We start from the raw sequence: 22,790 nt of genomic DNA, 5'->3' as shown, positions 1-22,790 counted from the left end.
CTCCGCGCACCTATTCCTCCCACACCCCGCCACCGCGCCGCCCCCCCCCGTTCATTACTCACTCCTCAATCTTTTTCGAATCCCGAAACGCAACAAACTCCCCCACCCCCCTCCCCCGCTCCAACACACGCCTCCACCACCCCCTTCCACCGCTTTCGCCCTCCGTTCTTCTCGCAAATCGCGCACGGAGGCGGGGGAGGGGGCGGTGGGGGTGGAAATGAGAAGAAGGGGCAAGGGGGAGGGGGGGAGGCGGATCGATGCTCAGGCCAAACGCTCATCACACGGCGAAGGGGGCGGAGGCGAGGGGCGGCGAGTATTTTAAGTAACTTAGAGGGAGTCTTCGGCGACCGCCCCTACTTCTTCGTCTTCTTCTGCTTCTCCCGTCTTTCCTTCGTCTTTCTGCCGGAGCGCCTCCAAACCCCCTACCTACACGGCGAGGGGGGTGGGGAGAGTGTGGAGGGGTGGTAGAGCATGAGAGAAGCACGTATACACACACATATATACTAACTCCCCTTCTCCTCTTACCCCTCCGCCCCCTTCACTACCAACCACCACCCCCTCCCCTCCCACACCCCCTCCCCCACCCACGAAGCACGCGAGGGCGCACGGGGAGACACGCGGGCCTTGCAGGTGGGGCGTGTGTTGTGATTGAAGCGAGAGGAGTGACCACGTGAGAGAGGGGGGGCGGGAGGGGAGGCTGGTTGGAAGATCGGCGAGCGCGCCCTCGGCCCTCAGTTGTGCTGCTGCCGCCGCCGCCGACACAAAACAGTTGCGACGCGCGCGCCGCACGAGTCGCCTTGCCTCGTCGCCCCGCCGCATGGCCTGAGGCCGCCACCACCACCAGACAAAACCTCTCCTCGTCCGCAGGTGAGTGCTCCTTCGTGACGCTGATTGCTTCCTCCCCGCGCAATTATTCGTTTCCCGTGGATCTCCTCGCTCACATGTGAACTCCCACCGTCATTACGTGCCGAAAAAAGGGCTCTTCCTGCCTCTGCCCCCGGCACGGCCTTTAGCGACCCCCCCAGGGGGGAGGCGTCGTGGCCACCGGTGAGGGCCCCACATGGGTCCGATGGTCTCGCGCGCCGGCCGGCGGGAGACGGCAGCCGGTGCGGCGCCCGGCCCTCCGCGGGTCGCGCAACGCGTCCGTCCCCTGCCGGTCTTTCTCGTGACCGCGTCTCCTGGGTGCGATTCGTGCGTTTCTCAAGTCGGAAGGCCGATTTGAAGCCGGTGTCCTGTTCTGTGGTGGGTGAAGACGACTTCGGAAGCGGTCGGAGCTAAGCACGCACGGAGCCGATAAATATGTCCGTGTTTCTGCATGACGAAATCGAAAGCGGCGTGTTTTACCTTTCGAAAACACCGTGTAAATCGTGAAGGACTTGTGAAACCACTGTGGGACTCGTGTGAAACTCTGCGATAATCGTAGCAATAAGCATTTATATGTTGGTGTGCGTATATTTCTACGATTTTTCTCATTCGCAAGAGTAGTTTTATTTGTTTTCGACGCTTTTTTCATGTTTCGGGGAAGGAAACGCGATGATATTAACGAAGGACTCGTGTTTCAGTGCAATTCTGGTTGAGTGATATGTTTCAGGTGTTTATTCCTCTTGGGGATACTGTTGGTGGAACAAAAGTAAACCCTTCTAGTTCAATGTTTAGGTACATATGCCGGGACCGATTTTGACCCACACCTGTTAGGCTTGCGATTGTGCTAGCGTGCACATGTGTTCCCATGCGCGAATTCGCAACTCCCTCTAGATACCAACCTGAGACACATTCAGTGTGGATGCTGGTGTTTACGCCCAAATTGTATCATGTTATACTAAAAAAATGCGATGCCTGGAATCACACGTGTGACATGATAGTCTTGATATTATTTTGAGGGTCTGGGTTCGAATCTTGGCAATGGTATTCCTTATGGGAGATGTATAGAATATTGTTTGTGTGGCCACAGCATTTCGCGTGTAAAATAACTAATTGTGGAGTTCTTGCTAGCCAATCCTTGGTAAAACACTCTTTTACTTTCTGGAATTCACTCCGATACATTGTCTGTATTTTATTTCAACACGCAATATCAAAAACACGAATTCCTGGAGGCTTCCCAGACTCACGCGTTGTTGACGTGCTAAATTCGTTTAAAGAGATTGGTGGAAAAATGGCACATCCTTCAATTGGGTCCAAGTGCAAAGGGTGTGCTTACTCATCCATATTTTTTCATACCATACCTTTGTACATTGTTAGCACGTCAACTCTCAACCAATGTGTTGTTATCTAATCGTGGATGAAAGTTTTCGCTTAAGGTGCGAAAATAAAGTAGAATCCGTGTTAGGCATTCTAGAAACTCAAAAAAAAGTTCTGATTGTGGCATGCTTTATTCCACTTAGCCCTTCATTTCGTAAAAGATTTTTCTCAATGCAGCGATTTTAAGCAGCTGACATTCTGAGGCGAGCGCGTTCGAGTTAACGCGAACCGGCGACTCCGCGATGCCGCGCGTAGAATCAGCCGGTATTTGCCGGCCCAGCTCCGAGTCGGCGGCGCGGCTCTTTCCCGCGCTTCTAACGCCCCTCTCCCTCCCCCTCCCACCCCCTTACCAGCACCCACCCTGGCACCCGCCCCCCAAACAAACCCCAACTTTCGTCAAGCGATCGCCACCCTGCCAGCCACTTGGATGCTTTGCGGTCTCTCCGTCTCGGAGTCGAACGGGGTCATTTGGTGCGAAGGCCCGGTTATTTACTTCAGAGGTCCTTGCCTCGTCGACGTGCGGCAGTCGGTTTCCCTTCACGAAGGACGAAATGCGAACCCATGCTTGCCCTTCGTTTGTTTACGAATTAACCATGTCAAAAGGAGTGCAGTCGTTATGAACTTTCATCTAAGTTTTTACTTTATTGCTAACTGATTTGTGCGTTTGCATTCTGTCAAATTGGTATCTGCAATAATCGTGACGGAAAGGTTGATGTTTCCGACGCAATCACGGTCAGTGTGTCACAATTGATTTTTTTCATGACGAATTCGAACATTGGTGGGTGGTTACAAAGTAAGCATTTATGAAAATTGTCTTTGTTTACATATTTGGAGTTAAAAATTTGACCGGAATAAAAGTGACGAATAATGAATGATGCTTGTGAGAGGAATATTGGCCGCTTAAAATTTATGTAATAAGGCAAGGAATTGAGGTTTTTATTTTTATCTATTCGCTATTTATAATCTTACCCGTCAGAGCCATAATTACTATTGGAATGTGGAAAAGAAAATATGAACCCAATTTCTTATTTCGGCTGTCTTTCCCTTATGAAGTATATTTCTTATTAACGGTCATTGTTTATCCAAGATCACTTTGTTAATGGCTACTTTCGGATATCAGCGCCGTCAAGTTGTAATATGAGTGTTTTAATAGTATATTTCCCTTAGTTTAGCGTTCTCTGTTTTCCTTTTGACCGCGGGAATAGCTAAAAGTTAGTCGTTCATTAGGTGTGGAAACCTATTCTATCAGTGTAACGTGCCTTTGAATTTTAATCTGTCAGTAGTAGATTTTAATTTGTACTTCAAAAGTTAATAATAGAGTACTTTGCAGCTATTATAATTTATTATTGATGTGCAGACAGTTTTCCATTAATCATATTCATGTTTGTTTGAAATTTTTTTGCCTCAATTGCATAGCATTCATGAGAATTATATGAGGATATTCATTTAAGATATTGAATTGTCTTTTTCTGTGATATTCTGCCGATTTAAATGCACTTAACTCCTTCGATTCAAAATTTACGCTCTCACGAAGGAAGTAATAGCATACTAAAAATAGACAAACGTAAATAAACTTAGAACCTCTCACCCGCATTCACCGGATATGAACAAGTAAATAATGTGAGTGCAACCTCTTCTTTGCGTTAGTTGGTCGGAACTTGAGTTAGAAAGATATTCATGAACATAATTGTCATATTTTTAAATAATATTCGGATGAATAATTCATTTTTAACCTTGACTCGACATAGCTATCCATAGCCGGTGAATGTTGATCAAAATACTGCTAAAATCTCCATCGGCAAAAATTAGAAATCTGTCAGTGTCTTGAACCAAAATGAGAAATTCTAGCCGTGCTGTCTAGGAGAGGACAAATATTTCATAGGTGATATGAGAAAGCTCATAAAAACCGTCAAATTATGTTCAAGGAGTTGAATGGCTCATTTTTGTTACTATTTAATGGTATTCTCCGTATATAAGAGACTGAAGTGATTTTTTAAATAAGATTCATTTTCCCAATTAAAAAAATTATGATTGTGCATGAAAATTTGTCTAAGCACTGCCTTTTACGAACTCCTTTCTTAACAGCTGTTGTGATCACCGCATATTAATACATACTTTCCTATTTTTTGTTAATGTTATGTTTTGTAATGGAAATTTCTTTCCAAAGTGTATATTAGCTGGTGTTTCTTTCTGAGTGTCAATCATTAAAATTTGGGTATAAACTGAGTAATCCCTTTTGTATAGTAAGTAGCATGGATACATATTACAATATCCATTTCATATAGAAGTCTCTGATAGTAATATTTATTTTGGTCGGTGTAACATCGAAAAAATCATTCAAGAAAATTTTCTTACAGTAATCCATTTTCAACGATGTTGTTTCAAATACTTTTAACGTATAGATTATGAATTTGATAGCACTCATTTTGGAATATGATAACAGTGTGCTAGTAAACAACTAACATAGCTTCTAAAACAGATTAACAAAGGAAATATTGTTGGGTGACTAATCAAAGGAAAGGAACGGAAAAGCATTCAAAGGTCGTAAGAATAACTTCGAAAACATTTAGTAGAGTAAAATTTTTTCGTACTTCATGCACACGATTTCTTTGCCATATTTATAGGTTTACATACGGCCGGAAAAATGTTCTTGTTGCTCCGTAATTTGTAGGGGCCAGCAGGTTGTTCCAGATTTTCACCACAGTATTGGAAGGCTGCAAAGGCCAAAAGAGGAGATACACCCTCTCCAAACACCTAGTCATCTTGTAAAAATACCTTCTCATTTATTTCTTTTCAAAATTTAGAAATCTATAATTTAAAACCCTCACTATAGTCTTAGTTAAAAGTTATGGCTGCTTAATATTCTATTCCGATTACCATTTATCATTTTTCATTTGCCATTCCATTATTCCAAGCGGTCAGCGTTCCCTGCCACTCCCGAACAGTCAGGGTAGAAATAACATCCGCTCTCGCCTATTCGCTTCTTCAAATTTTTACCTGAATAAAATTTCTCACCGATAGGTACATAGAGCCAAAACTTACTCCCAATAAAAATTCAGATATCATGTCATGATTTAATTTAGTCAGTTTTCATTATACTCATATTTATTTAATGCATATGACTACGGGACGGATTTTTCATCTTAAGTTTCTGTGGAGGTGAGGGAGAGGGGGATGAGAATATCTCCACCTCATAAGACATAAAATTGAATGGTTTGGATTTTAAAACGTACCCAATTTTTTTCATAGTCTTGATACCATTGAAAAATATATAATGTCAAAAATAATTTAAGGCATAGAGAAGTTTCAATATTGAACGCGTTTTGTACTACCATGAAGCATAGTATCCATGGGACTGTATGAAAGAATGTGGAAGCTCATGTTTGGTAATGCTTGGAAAGGATGAACTGAACTGCCAATACATGCTGTGTACATAATGTTTGAAACTACTTTTTGCATGAAATTGGTGCGAATTTTTATTTCCATTGATTTCCATTACAACACCTGCCGGTAACCCTTTCTGTTCGCTCGTAGGAGTTTCCACGGTGAGTTTGAGTTTGCCCAGCAAGGATTCGCGTATTTGAAGTCTCCTTCACTTTAAAAGTCATGGTTCCGTTTTTTCCATTCCGTTATATATTTCCATTCCATTATTGTTAACTTAAGTATAGATTTCCGCCATGCCAAAAAATGGGGTTTAAATGGCATTTATTGTTGAACATCTCGTTATGATTTTCTTCGAGTATGGGATGTTTCCAATATTTTTTCCTTGCTCATAACTGTATTACGATGCAGCCTCTCTTGAAATATGGTTAACAGAATGTAATGCCGTACGAACAATAGAACAAAGGTTTCGGAAATGTGTATGTCAGGTTCGCGACGAGAAGAAGCCATGATTTTGAGAAGCCGTCATAAGTAAATATTTTATCTGATAACCTCAGCTGTATTTGTGAGTTTATCTGTTACCATCGCATAAAATAGTTCAAAATCGTCTCCATCTTAGACCTTATTCCTCCAATTGACTTAGAAGCACCACATAATGCATATAATTTTGATTACTTTTTGGGCTAAATTTTTTAGTCGGCCATTAAAATTTCATCGCTTATTAATGCGTAAATGCCCTTCTATTTGAAATAACCAGAATTTCTGCCGCGGAGTGAAAGTGCGGCTAGGATGAAAGTCTATGTTTTTTGTTAATTCTACGCTACCATTTCACTTTGCTTCAAAGGAAATAAAGTTTTGTGGATTCCGTATCACTTTTATAGATGGTGTCGTTCAATTTATGTTTTATTCCTTGATGAAAAGTTTATTTTTATGCTGAACAACAGTATAATTCTTCGAAATGGTTCTGGTATTTCAGGGTGTGGACCGACAGCACGGATGATTATTTTACTTATCAAATGCCTTCGGAACTTGAAGGGCTGCTGCATTTTGGTCAAGGTGGGAGCAGTTCATTAATGGCCACGCATGCTGCATCCTATTTGGTTCCGATAAAATGACATGTCGACTCTTCTGTAACATGTCTCTTTTCCATTACCGACACCAAATTTTCACATCTATACCAACCCCCAAGCAGGGATGGCAACAGAAACTAGACGAAAATCAAAACCAGTAAAAATTTAATAGTTTCGTTCCCGGGAGCGAAGTGTAGAAAAGAAATGGATTTAAATCGAGGGAGCTAAACTCAGGGTCGAAACGAAATCGGAATCAAAACTACTTCGGGTCGAAACTTAAGTAAAACTCGGGGACGAAACGAAACACAGATAATGTTTCGCACCGGAGAACACTGCTTTACCTTCGACCCACACACCGAGTACGAAGTATGGTTGAATGAAGTAGAGGCTCGGCCTACTGCCAATAGATGAATGGGGCACTCACATTTTTACCGCTAACACGAGAACGATGAACTCAAACTGGCTATACGATTTTGAATCACAATGTTTTAACCTCTCTACACGTATGTCAAACGTAAAGGGTCGAAACTATTCTCTCTTATCCCCATCCACTCAACTTTTGGGATCGAAACTTATCTATGAGCAATCTTCACTTGCCATCCTTGCCCCCAAGACATTTTAGAAGAATTATGGCGCAATAGCAACCATACCTCAGCGGAATGCGCCAAGATGTTCGTGATGAAATGGACGTACCCATAGACGGTTACTGTCAATGAGTGTCCTCCTAGAAGCATCGAAGCATGCGCTGTGCTTTTTCTCGGAACGTATCTCCCTCCTATGGGATTTCAATTGGGAGTAGGATTCAAGCAGGATTTAATTTAACTTGTGGCGGGAAGTCTACAATCTAATTTCCACACCAATCGGGTCTGTGAGTCAGCATTGTCATTTGTGAAATGCCGGCCTCAAAGAAACGACATAAAAATTTCTCATATCTTAATAGCACATTTTATGGCTGGAATAAACTCCCTGCAGAACTGTTTCAGCACTTTCCAAGCAATATAAATATTTTTTTAAGAATAAGTGCAAAAAAAGTATCTTGGAAAAAATTAAGTTTTTGATTTCACTCATCAAGTTTTATTTTTCTGATGTACTTTCATTACATATTATCTGCTACCACCCGACAAATAGCCAACTTGTAAAAATTTGTATAATATAATTAATCTAAAATAAGTTGCTCCATTCATTCTTGCATATCTTTCGACGATCACATCTCGTCCACTGGTCCCTAAGTAACGCAGAAAGTTTACCTTAAGGACCACGATGAGAATAGGTCATTTTGTTTTTATCTTCCCGTACTCTCATCTTCATGCTCGCATTATTGTCACCAGCATAACTAACCATTTTTACTGGCGCACATAACCTCAGTTTCCGGTCGCATCCACCTACTTCCCAACCATTTAACTTTTGTAAATCGGTTTTAAATCTTCTGACGTTAGTAAAAGTTGGGTCAATCGTCCATATCATGATATGATTACAGCATTGTAGTTTGCGGCGCGTCTTTGGGTGGCTACATTCTAGGTGGCGGTGGGGACTTAATGACTTAATTTTGGTGAAGGACTTAATGGTGAGTTCAAGATGGAAGAGGTCTGGGTTCAAATGGTGGTGAGACCTTCACACTCTCACTCTTATACTCATATGCAAAATTGTCACGGTTTGACTTTCTGATTGTCGGAACATTTTGATAAGGGTGTTAGCCAGGCGTCTCTAATCAGAGCACTTGCACCTCATAAAGAATAAACCCCAGTCCGAAATTCATACGCTGATTGCCTGCTCCTTGGCGGAATAGAACCTTACACATTGCGCCGAAATTATTTTTCTGAGAGTGATGTGAGTTAGTTTTTAAACCGAAACATTTATTTGGTAATTTTTGCTGCCATATAATCAAATACGTACTTTTTAAATTCAAGACAGGGTTATATAAGTGATATAGACATTTTTATTGAATTTAGATATATTTTCCAAACACTGGCAATTATAGACTCTTTTCTCGATGAAGTTCATGAGTATTACACTAGCACTTATCCATGCTTGGACCAATATAGTTTCTCATACGTACTTCGTAAGCGCAGGATTGCTGCAATCAGTGGCGAATCTATGTGGATTTATCATAAAAGGAGGCTCTAGCCCCCCCTTGGGTATCCAATTTACACTAGATAGAGTGGTTAATTTTTTCCGACCCCCACTTAGCCCCCCTTGTCCCTATCCTGGATCCGCCACTGGCTGCAATTGTAGGATTCTTAAAATGTTAAGTTAACCAAATCGCTCCAAAGGATATTCCATGCGTAATTTACCATTAATATTTGGCCCAAATGTTTCGGTCTATCTTGTTGCTAATCTTTCTTTGATTGAAATTGCATATTTGAACAATATTATTTTACGTGCGGGATTTATCATTCTATGATTTTACCCCGTTTTACGCACACCAGAGGCAGTTTTAATACATTTTATGCTCCATATTCACATATTTTGATCCCCTCGGCGCCTTTCGTTAAGAGTAGGCTGATGCCGTCGCCGGGTTTCTCTCCACCATTCCTTCCAAACCCTTTCCTCATGGCGCGAATGACCTCAGCTGTCGGTCGCCTCCTCCAAATACTAAACTGTACCTATGAGTCTCAAGCTAGGAGCTTTTGCAAAAATTTTGAGTTCATCTCTCTCAAATATGATAGATAATCATTGGACCCCCCCGAAATTCTTAATTAGTAATTAGTGTCAGATAGTCACACCAGATGCGCTCCGTCAGATCAAAGGTAAGCTGTGAAGGGCAAGCAGTTCCGTGAAATTACCGGCCAGCTTCTCTCTTCAGACAGGTTGAGACGTGCAGTCGATTCAAGATACCAGTGTTATATTTCGAACGTAAGCTATTAGGAATATTTTTATCTTCTAATGCTTTTCTTTTACAAGTTATGCTTCCATTCTTACATTCTTCATTCGACTCATTTCATTCAGCGCCATTATACAATGTCTATGCTATTGGCAATGTCTTCTCAACTAGGAATATTTCAATTTTCCTCCAAAATTGCACAGAGCAGAGAATTACCTTACGAATTCTCTGTAATGTCGAAATTACATCTATAACATCACAATGTTTTCTATTTAGTAACAAAATATTTTTCCTAATTGAAACTAATAAATCCATCGTAAAAATTTAATGTAACCTATTCTCATTCATTTTGATAGATTTGAATATACTTTTTTTTTAACTTTTAGGGAAAATAATTCTCAATATGCTTTTCTTACTCCAGGACTTCTTTCCAGCGAAAAGGAGTTCTTTTCTAGTTTCAGGCATTTGAACTGTATTCATGTTTGGCATTAACTTTTAATGTATTCCTCTGCCATTCGATTCTGATTAATTCTTGTACATTTTCTTGATATTGTTGCGAGAGTATTTTTTTTATTTTTGTGTTGTTAAGTATCGGTCACTTTCATACCCTCCCTCGTCTTTTCCTTGATGAAGGAGATAATACCTAGCAGGCACACAAGCGCCCAGTAGCATGTCCGCATGTAGCAAAAGGACCGGTGCGTTAGTCTGGCTTTCAACGTGCCTAAGTCATTCCAGGCTCATCCCATTTGATCCGCACCTTAATATCGACAACGGCTCGAGTGCGGAGGAGAGGGGAGGGTTTGAGTGCTCGCGGTCGCTGCTATTGGACGCACGCAATCGGCCTCCGTGGCGTACAGTGGTCGCGTGGCTGACTCATTTTAGTCGAGAGCCCTCTGCGCTTTTTTCAATCCTCTTTTCATTATTTCTTTGATTTTCGCCACTTTTAAGCCATTGCACTCGCCCTTAAAGTCTTTTCCTTCGTGTGACGCGCCTATTTCACACATTTACCCTGAAGACAAGGTACTGCATAGAGGAGGCCCAATTTCATCCCGTGGAAGGCTGATTTCTATTGCCACTTCAGTCGCATTTTTATCGGTTTTTAAAAATGTCCGCGGCGCTGTGATGAATGCCATGCGATCCACTTTGGTCCAACATTTTGCAGTATAATGTTTGTAATTACGAGGAAAAGCATTGAAAAGTTTTAAATTCGATGTGTCGCATTACCATGAGTATACATTTCGGTTAATATTCCTAATTATACCTTATTTTCCCGCGAAACTCGGATCAATTTGTCCGTCAGCGACGCGAGTGGCGACTTTGGTAAACAAATCCATTTAAATGAGCGAGCGAGGTGGTTCACAACAAATTGATAGACCGATTTGAGGATACTCTTTTGTAATATTCATGTCTGAAGCATTCGTTGGAAGCCCAAATCTCATCTCCAAAGATAATAATTCAAAGCACGTCGTCAAGTAATTGCAGTCAGGTGTCCTGTAATGGAAAACGATTATTCTTTAATCCCACGTTTCGTTAAGTGGTCTTTTCGCAAGGGTGTATGCATTTATATGGCCAAAAATATAGGTAGAAACATTGAGGTGATATAAAGGCTTTGAGAAAATTTTGCTCGAAAATATTTTCTTTGATAATCGCTTAAGTTAAACTCGATAACTCGCTAAGCATTTTTTACTTTGAGGGGATTTTAGCAGGTTTTCATGGAGGTGTAACTTTACAGGGACATTCACGAAATACCGTCAACTTTTTTAATCAATGTAAAAGGAAGCGTGCAAACTACATTGCCTTCAGTGTAGAGTGTTTTCATAATTGACGATGGGCGTTTAATGTAAATGGATCACATCAACTGTAAACGGAGGACACAACAGAGATAGGATAGTAATTGTATTAAAAAACACACTGCAACAGAGTAAACGTCGTATAAAATTCTTCAAAATGCCTTAAAGGTGGGTGGCAGCTTAAGATATTAAACTAAGTATAGAGTTTGTAGTGTAATAATGCAAGGTTTTAATTAGGCTATTTGGAGCGATGCATCGCAGTTTGAACGCAGGTTTTTATTTATCCAAAATACTGCACATATTCCGATTGCGATTTTGGAGAACATTCCTACAAACTGTTCCTACAAATTGTTTTTCTGTATGCATAAATTGTAGTTGGAGTTGAATAAATCTAAGATGGACACGGAGCATTGACTCGTTTACTGGATTAAAATAGGTCTTACAATGGGAATCTCAAAGAATTAATACGTTTGGAGTGTCTTGGGAGATTACAGGAAGATAAGCGCTGAATAAAAACGCAGAAGTCTGTCAAGTTTATATCTAAAGTAGTACAAATCGATGGGAGCTTTGACTGAGCAAATTTGAGCGTAAAAATTGCTGCAGAATCCATTGTTCCACGCTTGAAGGAATTCAGAATGTTGCATAATTCCGTGCATTAATTGAAAATCGATCAAATTCTAAAAATAAAATTATTTCTTGCTCAGAATTCTCATATCTCACCATCATTTTTCTCATTTTTCCAGTAATACAGATGAAATTCAGACATCGAATTATGCAGGTAGTTAAATTTCCGGGTGGCACGGTAGCCTAGTGGGTGGAGCGCTTGGTTGTAGATCGAGGGGTCTCGGGTTCAAATCCCGGGTGAAGCCTTCGAACACCCCCAAAGAAAATCCTCTCATTTCGTGTGTGTTTCTGTCAGACACCCCTTAGCGGAGTTATCTAGGGAAAGGAATCGGTCGCCCTACCCTGAATGTGTGATATTCACACGCCTTTGGCTTAGACCTGGGTGAGCTCTATCCACGCCTATCCCAACCAACCTTCGGGTTGAATCACTGAGTGAGTAAGTTAAAAATTACATTTTATTTCAATGTGCCTGTTTCAACCTAATTATCATTATGTTATAATTTCCTATATTTTCCGAAACGGTGAGGGAGAGACATTTTTATTATGTTGATTCCGATTATTATTATTATATTTCTGTCCATAATTTTAAATGCAATCTATTCCTAATCGATCTGACCCTGCTTACATACTTGACGTATCTAAGGACATGGCAGATATCATGCTAATTCTTCTCACTGAGTTCTGCCTTTCCATGATGGAAACTTTGCGAGAACGATTGCACATTATGCGCCCTAATGAAGTTGCCGAGTACATGTGACTGCAAGTAAAAGAAAGATGTTTCTGTCAATATCTAAATTGCAGTATCATAGTGGACTCATTTTTAGTTTTTCATATTTGATTTTCCCTAGATCTGCTTTGTTTTGTTACATGTTTAGTGGATTTAAATTCGTGCCGTTCGGTTCTGAGTTAAGAGTCCGACCTATTGTGGACATTTCTTCGTCGATTATTTAGTTTATTCTCTTTCTCCGTCGTGTATTTCCAAAACATTTTATGGATTTTTTGAGACATTTAAGTTGGGAGTAGGCTGGATACTGTTTTTTTTCTAAATTTTTCTTCTATCACCAGCACTTATACCCACACACCAATCTGTCCTTATAGCGATTATGGCTTCCGCACTGTACGTCATCACAATTTATCAATCAACTGAAGTTTCTTTTGGGCACACGTGGGTCTTAGTTGAGTCGTAAGTTTCCGCGGCTTTCATTCATCGCGCTTATTGTTCATATGATGGAACTTGTGCTAGTGTTCCACAATGTAGTTATCAAAAAAAGAACGTGGTGAACAATCCTGTACGTATTAAAGAAAGATCGCACAAGTATTTAATTTGTAGTATAAAATAGAATAGTTATTTTTGCTGCATTGTCCGGGTTTAACTAAAATTCTGAAACGTGACAAATAACCAAGGGTAAAGTAATTTTCTTACTTCTGATATTAGGTAGAATATTTCGCAGTTTTTCTAACCCATTGTTATATACTCACTAGTGTAAACATGAACAGAGTTACAGGCAGTCTTTTCGGGGTTAGATCGGAGGGTATCCGGAATAATATTGGAAAATTATTGGCACGAGACTCCCATTAAAACTCTTTTTTTAAATTTGATGATTGCATTTTAATAATATGGAGCTTTATAGAAAAATGTTCGCCTCTATCATAATATCTAATATGAAATTCGGAGAGTTGAGGGAGCAATCCTCTCATAGAGGCTTCCTAAATTCATCAATGATAGCAACATTCATGTTCCTCATTTTATAGTTATATATGTACGCACGTGAGTGAACCCGATTGTTTAGAGACGCAGGCGATAGCAAGGGAGATACTTAGCGCAGCACTCTTCGTAAATACCCATCAAGGAAGCAGAAACTTTGCCTCTCTTTCGGGTCGTGAAGAGAATTACGAGCAGCAAATTCTCACCATAGTTCCTGCTCGCGTCTCAATAAGTGGCGTGGAAATGACACTGCGGACAAAGTGCAATGTAAGCTCGGCGTGCACTATGCCAGCCACAACGTACAGTTATTTCTCGCTACCTCTCGTATTATTCGTTCTTCTTCTCGCCCCCCGTGACTGTTTCGCGTGAAAATAGAATATTGGGAATTGTTGTAGTAACATTAGTTCTCATTGGCTTTGTCTGATGTGAGACCCGTAAAAAAGAGTGGAGGTCTGTTTCATGTTTGTTGAAAGAACATTGAAGCACCGGCGAGAAGTATTCCAGAGGATGTTTCTCTGTGAAAGAAAGCGATAAATGTCAACCGTAGTAATGGTCCGCGGCGAGTTGTTTGTATTCCAAATGAGCTAGCAGGTCAGCGGAACTTGTATATGCCGCCAGCAGTGATGAGTAAATGAGCCGTATTCTTCTCATTTGATCCTAGATGTTCGTAACGATAGTAAATCTTCTACGCTGGCACGTAGATAGTGTATTTTGGTGCTCCTCTTGCGCGTTGCCTTTGCATTTATTTTTTCCGCAAGCCAAGGTTACGCTTGTAACATGATGTAGTTCTGCCTAATGTAAGAAGCTTCTGGTCGCTGAAATTGTTACTCTGAAAAATTGGCGGGCAGATTACCAATTCTAGGGTATTTAATATATTGAAGGAAAGGCTAAGGTATTCGGCGTCGGCGTGTGTACGTTTTTTAGTAGCAATTTAGTGTCTCATTTAATGCGCATGTTCTTATTAGTATCACGCAAATCGCGGCAGTGAGTCAATGGAAAGTTCAGCACCGGGGAGAGACTAACCCACACTTTAAGGATGATAATCAGGGCCTTTCAATCGAAAAAGTTCACTTGGACAAATAAACAATGCACATAATTATCTTGATAAAGTAAGGAGTTAAGTAGCCCACACAGTAGACCTGAAAGCCATAATGCTCGTGTTTCAATACCCGGTCCGTGGTAACTTTTCTGTGGTGAATTTTGCGGTCTCAGCTGCGAAATCATCACTACCGTTATTCCATCAACTTTACCGATAGCTATTAGAAAGGAAAAGTTCTTGGGGATGGCTTAAGTGGCAAATCATCAATTCCTCACTCGATAGGTTGGGCGCTCTCACATAGATGCGGAGTAGGATCCATCAAACACTCATCGAGAGCTCTATATTACCTACCAATTTATTCCTCTAACTTGTGGAGTTTATAGAAGCACGCTCATTAAACTTGGTTTGTTGAAACACTCGCCACAAATTCGCGGGTTCTTGCTTCGATTCTAGGTGCTCCAATGAAGGTATTTATTCGTAAAAGCAGACAATTCGGTAGATATGTTTATTTCCTCTACACCTCCTATCCTCCTATCCAATTTCTTTTCTCGGCCTGATCCTCGCAAAAACTCGCATCTTCAATACAAGAAACCCTTGAAATAACTTCTCCCCCTATCAGGTGTCCCATACAATATAATAATTTATAGATATCTCTTACACCGGGTAAGTTCTGCATTTATACACTTTGATTCCTTTTCACACCACCCAAACTTTTCCTGGGATTACTTCTTATGTCACGCATCTTCCAATTTTTCTTTCTTTCCGTCTTATCATATTACCACTTCATCTAAAAACTTCTTTGACCCTTTTTCATACTCCTTCCTTGGGATGCAAAGCTCCATGAAGCGCAATGAGAGACACTTAACAAAGATCTTCCCCAATATGTTGTTGCTTATAAACTTTACTGGCAGGCCATCTGGCGTTGCTCCGGAGGGATAGTACCCAGAGAACTGGGAAACTTGGAATTCACTCACAACATTCACTCACAACAAACATACAAAAACAAGATACTTTGTGGGGGCTGTAGGGACATCCACTAAGGATTCTTGCTACACAAAAAACCGGGAATCTTCACAGGTGAGTATTTTCCTATTTACAGTTTCGAGGCCGTAGAAGCTCAACCCCCAGTTTTGCACCGAAAGGATTAATAGTTAAGTGTAGAATCCTCTAGTTTTCCCTTGGAGCGTGTCAAAAGGTGTGTTTACCAGGTAGGATGTCTAGCCACAGAAGATGTATGACATGTCGTAACAAACGGTACTGAGAAAACGACTCAAATAACACGTAGGACAACACTAGAAGTATCACTACTGGCTTTGGGAGCATGAGATGCACCTACGTACTAACTTCGGTCGCATTCCGTGCAGCCGTATGGACATTCATATGCATAGCGGACAGGCAAGCAGACATCAGACAACCTCTTATAAATATTAGAAAGATTAGAAAGGGTCTCGGATCGGTGTGGTGGCTGTCTTCCCACCATGAGGGTCTAAGTTCAAATTCTGGAGGTGTCAGAAATATTTTTGGAGACTACTTGAGTGCTTTATGGAGGGCACTTCTTGCACATTATTCCGTCCGTCGAATGGGACGTCAAGCTGAAATCCCCTTGGCGGCTTTCGTTATGAGCAGGCTAATGTCGACGCGACGCTGGGTTTCACTCCAGCCTTCTTTCCCTTCCCTTCCGTTATGGCGCGATTGAATTTAGCGGTCGGTCGCATCCTCCGACACCGTTCCTAACCAAGTTTTGGAGAAAGTATGACTGTGCGAGACAGATTCCCTTCTCATAAGCATTTCCTCCTTTTCTGCCTCAAATATCCTTTATCTTGCACATTGCACATCTTGCACTTCTTGCACATTATTCCGTCCGTCGAATGGGACGTCAAGCTGAAATCCCCTTGGCGGCTTTCGTTATGAGCAGGCTAATGTCGACGCGACGCTGGGTTTCACTCCAGCCTTCTTTCCATTCCCTTCCGTTATGGCGCGATTGAATTTAGCGGTCGGTCGCATCCTCCGACACCGTTCCTAACCAAGTTTTGGAGAAAGTATGACTGTGCGAGACAGATTCCCTTCTCATAAGCATTTCCTCCTTTTCTGCCTCAAATATCCTTTATAATCTCTCACTGTTTCTTTGAATTACATTCTTTATAACTTTCACAAATACAGGAAAAAAAGATAAGTGACATTATTTCAATAAGACAATTTTCACTTTCATTGCTGTGCAAGTAATGAAGATCCCTTGGAAACATCATCGGGCCTCCTCACACTTTACTTCAGACAAGCTTCAACATTCGACAGCAAAGGACAGAGGAAGTGACATTGTGTATTCACGGAAAAGCCTAGAATATTAGTAGTTTTTCACTTAATGTAGTATATTACAAAAATTTGCTATATTACCTTTGATAGAATACGATAAATCACATTTTCTATCAAAAATCAAATTTTGTATCGGTGTTTCATTTTTAAAAAGCGTGCACATTTCTTAGGATTAGTTACGGTAATAGCTGGTGTCTCATGCTCGTTTTTAATAGCTTCGTGCTTTTATGGCTTCCGCATTTTTTAACTTCAATCTATTTACAGTTTCATGGCATATATTTCTTGCTGGATTTTATTCGAAACTTTTGCGAAAGATTTTTAATTCTTCCATGAAGCATTTTTTTATCAAATCCAGTGCCGGAAGCTGTTTCTCTGAAATGCATTGTAAGCTCACCGTTCTCCCCTTGGTCATTGAAAGAAGCTTTTATCACTCCAACTCTATCAAGCGACTTTGTAACTACCAAAACTTTTACGCAAAATTTTGTTGTGTTTGATTAAAAAAAACTGACTCATTCTCTGCTACATCACGTTCAGCTTGCATAGTAATCCTGATACAGAGAAAAATCATTATGTGTAAAATTCTAGTACAGTATTTCACTTCACAACATTTCGCGTATACTATTAGGATGTAGTTTTTTTGGCCACAATAATTCTAAAATCATTTATAGCTCACAGGCGCGTCTCGTGACGACGGCAAATTGTGACCTGTGGTAAAAGTTTTTTCATTATCATGCTCGTGTAATTTTACATGCAGTATTATTTTTCTCTCTTCAATTATAATGATGATGCAATATTTTAATGGTGAAATACGTATAAAAATTCTGCTAATGCTAGGGGTAGATCAACTTTTTATGATGTTGGTCTCATATTCTGATCAACTGCGAATGTATATCTCCGTGGTCATCATCAATACCTAATGCTAGGGTACGAGTACCCTTTTGTAATATTCTCAATACGCATGCACCAATTTCATCCTTTTTTATGCATCAACTATTAACTGATCCTTAGTATACGTAGCTACGGTTGGAGTGGTATAGGGTAAACGCACACCCACTTTCATCCAAGGAAATGATTCGTCACTAAACTACGTGACCTCAGATCTCTAACGAAGAGAGTAAAGAACACAAGAACGTCCCAAAGGAGACTAAAATGCATTCTAAGAAAAGGGAAACATTAGAGACTAACAAAGATAAGCGTTGTGGCCATCTGGCCCTTTTCTATCAAGGACCGAAAGAAAGGGTCCCGCTGAAATGACCCTCATAATCCTTGGCCCTCGAGACTCGTTGATGTGTTTACGTTGAGCGCTGAAGATAGGATGTCTTGTGACAATCCAGACCATGGCGCGTGTGAAAGACAGGCGAATGCACCCAGAGGTGAAATATGCATTATTGGCTTTGCGCCATACATTATAATAATACATTAATAATACATTATAATGTATGGCGCAAAGTAGGCGATGAGAGAACTACCGACAATAGATTTTGTTAGAGCCAAATGAAAAAGACCGAAGAAATCCCACCAAAATTATTCCTTATCATCTAAAATATAATAATTCGTAATTTCATAACACTGTAGACCTTAGAGAGTTGCTGTTATAGAAAAATGAATGTTTAATCGAGTTTTTTTCACACGTTAGGGCTTAGTGGCATTTTATTCCTATAGACTAGTAATCTCTAAAAGTGGATAACGTTCACTGAAAAAATATTAGTAAATTAATAATTTGAATGGTATAAAACTAATCTAAATCAATGAAAGCACATTCTGAAATATACCAGAAGTAAATGCGAGCATAAGTAACTATTATTGAAAGAAGCAGAGTAAGTTTTGATCATATGTGAAAACACGGAAATCTCCGTGGCCGGTCCTCAGCGTTCGGCACACAAAACACAAAGATCTCCGTGATCGGTCCGCAACGTGTTAAGGCCAAACGATTAGCCAGGTAATTTCTAAAGTCTTTGGTCGTTAATGGGACCTACGACTGTCCTCAAATTTCATTGTGCATTATTTGGACTTTGTCTCACATTTTATAAAAATGCATTCCGAAGTAAAATGAGGAACAATGAATTTTCTGAAAAAGTTAAACTCAATTTTCTCCATGCACATATACTTTTTTGCCAAATACAATTTTTTGTCAATAATTAATTTATATTTTTTCTCTAAATGCATTTCTCAGAAAGTTTGTTTCTCGAGTATTCTTTAAATGTACCTAGGAAGTCCTGATAAATGGACTGAAAATCTTAAGTAACAATCTTGCGGTTGATTTCCAATTAGTAATTTTCATTATTGTAATTTGGCTCTCAAATGTACAAAACGACCTCCATATTCCCTAATTAACTCGAAGTTGTGTAACTAAGGAAGTAAATATATTAGGATGATACCCTTTGTAGTGCAGGAGTCTGGAAGCCTTAAGAGAACTCATACCAACCCTCTGAACCTTTCTTTTTTGGTGACAGCTTACTCGAGTAATAATTATGCTATTGAAAGTTGCTGAGAAAGCAGAATAGACCCAGATTAAAAATTGCCGGCGCATCAAATATTAAAAATTACATAAAAAATAATTCTAAGACATTAGGTAAAACAATCAAATCTTAGGTGCGGAAGTGCTGACTATCAAAATGCTCTATAAATTTTGAGATGATGCATACCTTCTAAGGATCCATAAGTAAGTAAAGTACGATCTAAGTAATCCGTCTCCTAAAAGATCATTGGTGCGGGATTAATGCGTCTTTATAAGTGTTTGAATTGATTTCTGAAGGTAACAGCTTTGAAACTCTGCATAAGATAACGGTTTGACAACGCTGAATGGCAGGAAAAAGTCTACTTTCAGTATCAATGTTAACTTCGTTGGAGGTGCAAACTCAACTCAATCTGGGATTAATCGCGGATTAGCCAGCGAAATACCTTACCACACTTTATGTGCGACAATTCCACCGAGGAAAAATAATTTTCATAGACCGGGATTCGAATCCGCATCTCTCAAATTCGCACCAGGCATTCTACCACTTTAACCATCACTTGGCCTAGGTAACTCAAGCGATAGAACTTGTGACACGAATTCGGAGGATCAGCTATTGAAACTCCATCAAGGCAAATAAAATTTCCTCCGTGAAATTTTCCATCAGAATGTTTACAGTACGCTGTTCAATTATTTGAATAATTGAAAACGTGTTTCGGTGAATATTATTGCCAAATTTTTAGTTAATATATGCGTGCTACCTAATTGAAATGAGTGAATGAAATCAAAATTTTAGTAAATTCAAGGCATATTTGAATTCGCGGGGAGAGTTGCAAGTTCTAAAGTTCCATCTGAGTCCTGAATAGACGATGGTTTTTTATTGAGTAATTTTCTCTTGTTCGTGTACAAATTTTTTGATTATATTTGGAAAATAAGTGCTTGGTTAATATGAGCGTGCGATCTGATTGAAATAAAATAAAATGGATGAAATAAAATGTTTAGCAAATTCGAGTTGACGCGGGGAGGGTGGCAAGTTCCAGAGTTCCATCTCAAGTTATGAGTAGACGTTGGTTTCTGCTTGAGTTATTTTCTCTTATATGCGCTGATATTTTTAAATTCTATTTAAGGAATCAGTACTTAGTCCTGATGCTGATTTGCATATGTTTCGAGGCAGTTCACTGCGAGCCGCAGACGTTTTTTTAAAATTGTAACTCGAGTATTTTCTCAGATCATAATTATGTTTTCCGCAATCATTAGTTTTATTCTCTGAGACATTCTGGTTTCTCTTCTCCTACCTCATAATTGCCATTCTATGCCTTTTCGCCATCGTCAGCTTTTCGGTCACGCCTCATATCAAATGAAAACGGCTGACTGCAGGTATTGAAAAAACTCGTTGCATGTAGAGAGGACTACGAACCTAGCCGTGAATGTCGAAGAGAGTTCTGCACGTGTCTCGAACTTATATTGGAAGCGTCAAGAGTCTTGAATCGAAACGCCTAAATGTATTCGCCATAATTTTATTCTTCCAAAAGTTTTTTCGAATCTTTTAATTCCTTTATCAGATGGAATTTTCTCTATAAAATTTTTGGCCTTTTACGAAAGCGTATTTGACTTCTCTTTTTCCATCGCTTGATATCAATCAATAAATCTTTTGGGTTAATCCGCGTCTAGTGACTTGGAAGTCAACGTTTCTTACCTTTTACCGGGGACCTCTTCAGGACGTATGTGATGCCTATTAGCGGAAGAAAACATAGAATTTTAAGCCACAAGACGCAGATCAACCGAAAAGTTTTATAAATTGATAGCATTTGGACCGCAAAAATTTGAACAACTTTAACCGCATGATATTTTGAAGAAATAGTTACCGTCAGGTTCAGGAAGGCTGGTGACAATATTTTTGTTTAAGATTCGAGGTGATCACTATATCCGCCATGTCATATTCCTTTACCAACGTACACTATTTACAAAAAAATAGGCATGATATCAGTTCACTTTTTAATAGACCCACTCTCTCAGTGATTGAGCTTAAAAGTTGGATCGAAAAAAGTTATTTCTTGCACAGTTCTGTGTTCTTTAAAATCAGTGTTTAAGTTCTAAATGTGAAGTCGCTCTGACGTGGATGGTACAATTTTTTTTAATTCGACCGTTAGCTCCGTCAAAATGGCTTGGAGACCCGTTGGTTTAGACGAAGACCTTCACGAGAAGGCTCAAAAAAGAGAAGCAATTGTTTCTTAGGCTGTGTTCTCTCTCCAGCTCATCTCCCTTCTTCGAAGCTCCCCCTCGCTTTCTTCCGTTGCGCGTATTTATGGGACGTTAAGTGTGGCCCCTAACTCTATAACCGCCTTGTGGCTTGCGATGAATTTGAGGAAAGTAATTTCAGGAGTGAAACATCCTCATTTTTGTGGAGCAGCGAGTTTAGTTTTTTCATTTGTCAAAGGATTAAAATTGATTCGAACTTAATGGTGAGACATATGTTATTTTTAAAATTCCCATGGAATTTGACTGCTGTCATAGTGAACGCAAAGTACAACCTTACATTAACAGCTGTGATCAATGGAATTGCTGAACGAGTAAATATCAGACCCGTGTTGGATTCTCATTGGGACGAATATCTCTCTATCTATCTCACGGGAGGCTGAAAGTGGTTCCTTCAACCTCAAAAGACATAAAAAAGGACAAAACACTCCAACATGTTCATAAACTCGTAATTAGGTCGGGTAGAGGTGTAAATAAATTGAGTTGTATGAAAATATTTCTAGATATCAGGCTTAAGTGCGCTTTCCGAAAAGAAATTCCTAGAATTATTAGTTAGCACGTTAGTTCATAGAGAAATGTGATTATGAAATCTTATTTATCTGGAGAGTTGGTTATTTCCACAATCAGGGGAAATTCATTCAGTGTTCTTTTCGCGTATTCAATCCTGGTCTCCACTTTGGAGTGAGTTAGCAACAATTTGGTGCGGTATCTTTGGGGGGTACTCTTAGAATCGTCTACACTTCTTTACTGGATCTGTACGTACATATGCGGTCGCGGTCTTCTCTGATAGAGATCACTTCACAGGACAGGCGCTTCATTGACATAATTGGGGCACAATGGAGGGTTTAGGGAGGGCCAAGTGACCGACTATAGATGGATTCCAAAAACATTATTCTTCCATAAAACACCCAGTATGTATCTATGTAAAGGCCGTTTTACACGGGGCACGGAACAGCGCAGGTTAGAGCCGCATTAATTTCTAAAATGGCGTGGAAATGCGGGAATGCATGAACGAAATTAGAACAGGGGCTATTTTGCCGTAACACGACGCAATTTTGAGCACGTACGTCAGATTGCGCAATTCCGTGTACCGTGTAAAGC

At 40.1% G+C, this 22,790-nt stretch overlaps 1 protein-coding gene across 1 annotated transcript in view; it reads left to right on the top strand.

The window, feature by feature from the left end:
- The first annotated feature begins 753 nt into the window (after positions 1-753).
- Positions 754-22,790, top strand: part of LOC124171126 (protein jim lovell) — a 166,233-nt gene continuing 144,196 nt past the window's right edge. Inside the window, exon 1 of the mRNA XM_046550263.1 lies at positions 754-867. The gene's annotated coding sequence lies outside the window, so the exon portion shown is untranslated. The remainder of the gene's footprint in view (positions 868-22,790) is intronic.

Source organism: Ischnura elegans, chromosome X, assembly GCF_921293095.1.
Source record: "Ischnura elegans chromosome X, ioIscEleg1.1, whole genome shotgun sequence".
NCBI classification, from domain to species: domain Eukaryota; kingdom Metazoa; phylum Arthropoda; class Insecta; order Odonata; family Coenagrionidae; genus Ischnura; species Ischnura elegans.
This window is presented reverse-complemented; position numbering and strand designations above follow the sequence as displayed.